The sequence below is a fragment of the Camelus bactrianus genome, chromosome 12, assembly GCF_048773025.1.
Source record: "Camelus bactrianus isolate YW-2024 breed Bactrian camel chromosome 12, ASM4877302v1, whole genome shotgun sequence".
Classification (NCBI taxonomy): Eukaryota; Metazoa; Chordata; class Mammalia; order Artiodactyla; family Camelidae; genus Camelus; species Camelus bactrianus.
This window is the reverse complement of record NC_133550.1, coordinates 32,599,330-32,601,841: the sequence shown is the minus strand read 5'-3', so window position 1 is coordinate 32,601,841 and position 2,512 is coordinate 32,599,330. Positions and strand designations below refer to the sequence as shown.

Below are 2,512 nucleotides of genomic sequence, written 5' to 3'. Positions count from 1 at the left end.
TTCTAATTTTATAATATGGGTGTAATTCTTGGATGATTTTGAGGATTAACTGAGAATGTAGGGGAGAGAGCCATATACTTACCTGCTTTGTGAGCCCCAAACTGAATCCAGTATACATTTATAGTTTCACTTCCCCTTGTGTTTCTGCATCTAATGCAAAAACACACCATTTCTTTCCTACTACTGTGTTTTTGTACATATTGCTGCCTCTGCTTGGAAAAATTCTTCTCAAGAGGTAGAACAGCATTGTGGTAAGAGTGGGTATCAGTCTCAGCTCTGCCAATTATTAGCTAGGTGATCATGGGCAAGATAATTATCCTCCCTATACCTCATTTTTTTTTCCCATAAAATGGGGGAAAGAATGGTATCTTAGTCATTGGATTTTGAGGATTAAATTAGGCATGTGAAGACCCAAGTTTATGCCTGGCACATAGTAAGACCTGAAAAATTCTTAGCTATGATTCCCACTCCCATTACTACTCCCTTTATTACTCCTCCAGATATGGTTCAAATATCACCTGCTTTGTGAAACCTTCCCTAATTTTCCCATGCTAATATTTGCTTCCTTCTTTGAAGCTGATGGACCAACACAGTTTGAGCACTTACTGTGTTCCGAGGCACACTCCTAGGCACGTTACAGATGTTATATTATAGATGTTATTTTATTTAGACCACCCAGTATGTCCTAATTTACTATTCCAACTACCCTCGGATTGATAAAATTCTTAAAGGTCAAATTCATTTTTATAGGAGGACTGAGATCTCTGACAGTTACCATGTAAAGACTTTTTTTCTTTCCTTTTTTTTTTTTTGCTTGCTTTTTGGTGGGGGGAGGTAATTAGGTTTACTTACTTACTTATTCTTAGAGAAAATGCTTGGGATTGAACCCAGGACCTCAAGCATGCTAGGCATGCACTCTACCACTTGAGCTATCCACCCTCCCCTCTTTCTTTTCCTCTTAGAAAAAGATGGAATCCACAGATTAACTAGTAATATCCCCATTGTACAGACTGAGTCTTTCAACAAGTGTTTATTGAGCAATTTCCAAGTGTGTGAACTGAATTAAGTGCTGGGAACACTGTGGTGAACATATATAATCCCAGTCCCTGCACACGTGTGGCTATTTACATTTAAATTAATTAAACTTAAATGAAATAAAAAACTCAGAACTGCCATATTTTCCAAGGATTAAACAAGGAGAAATCTAGTGGAGATGCTGGGGATCGAACCCAGGACCTCATACATGCAAAGCATGTGCTCTACCATTGAGCTACATCCCCAAGTGCTCTAGTTCTATCTTATTTGCTCAATAATTACATATGGTTAGTGTATATTAGGTTGAACAGTGCTAATGTAGAATATTTACATCATCACTGAAAGTTTTATTGAACTGCACTGTTCTAGAGGGGAAGGCATTGATCAAATAACCATAAATAAAAATATAACTGCCATTGTGGTAAGTACTAATCGTAGAGAATACCATGGTAACACAGGAGCATTTCATAGGGGGATTTGGTCTATGTGACCAAGACATATTTGAACCAAGATTTAATGAATAATTGGGAGTTAGCGAAGTCTGTGGTTAGGTAATTAAAGAGACTGAAAAAAGGCTAATGGCCAGGGCATAGAGAGGAGGAGAGGTTTAGGTGAGATAAAAGAGGTAGAAGGACCACAGAGGACCTTGTAAAAGAGGATGAGGAAGCTGAGGGCCTGAGTAACTTGACTCTCTAATCAGTGATAGAACCTAGATTTGACTTAAGTCTATTTTGCAAAATACGTATATTCAAATGACTTTGCCTCTGTAATGATCTCCTCTCTCTCCTTTCCTCTTTGGAAATCACCAAATTTCCCTTTACTAGATTATTTCTTCAGCATAAAAACATGCTATAATAATTTCTTTCTCAAACAAAACAAAACCATAAAACTTTCCTTGATCCTACATCTGTCTTCAGCTATTCCCCCCCCTTTTTTTTTCTGTTTTTATAGCAAAACTTGAAAGAGTTGTCTATACTTACTATCTCTATGTTCTTTTTTTTTCTGTTTCTTGTTGAACCTCCTCTGCTTAGGCTTTCTTTCCCTCTGATCATTTTCAATAAAATCAGCAGTGACTTCGATGATTCAGTCCTTATCTTGCAGGATTTCTCAGCAGCACCTGATGTAGTTGATCTTCCTCCTTTTCGGAGCACATCTTCCTTGAGACACCGTATTCTCCTGCTTTTCCTCCTACCTCCCTCCAGCTCCTTCTCAGCCTCCTTTGCTGGGCCTTCTCTTTTGCTCTTTGCCAGGTCTCAGTACTGGACCATCTTCATTTCTCTAAATATGTTAACTTACTAGGTAATTTCATCTAGTCCCATGGTGTGATGGTTAATTTTATGGTGCCCAGTTGTCTGGTCAGACACCAGTCTAGATGTTGCTGTGAAGGTTTTTGGTTTTTTGTTTTTTTGGGGTTTTTTTGGTGTGATTAATATTGAAATCAATAGACTTTGAGTAAAGAAGATTATTTTGCATAATG

General features: G+C 37.8%; 1 non-coding gene across 1 annotated transcript; it reads right to left on the bottom strand.

Moving 5' to 3' along the window:
- Positions 1 to 1,208: 1,208 nt before the first annotated feature.
- On the bottom strand, positions 1,209 to 1,280 carry TRNAA-UGC (transfer RNA alanine (anticodon UGC)). Its single transcript has one exon. It is a non-coding gene; the product is annotated as a tRNA-Ala (tRNA).
- Positions 1,281 to 2,512: the final 1,232 nt, after the last annotated feature.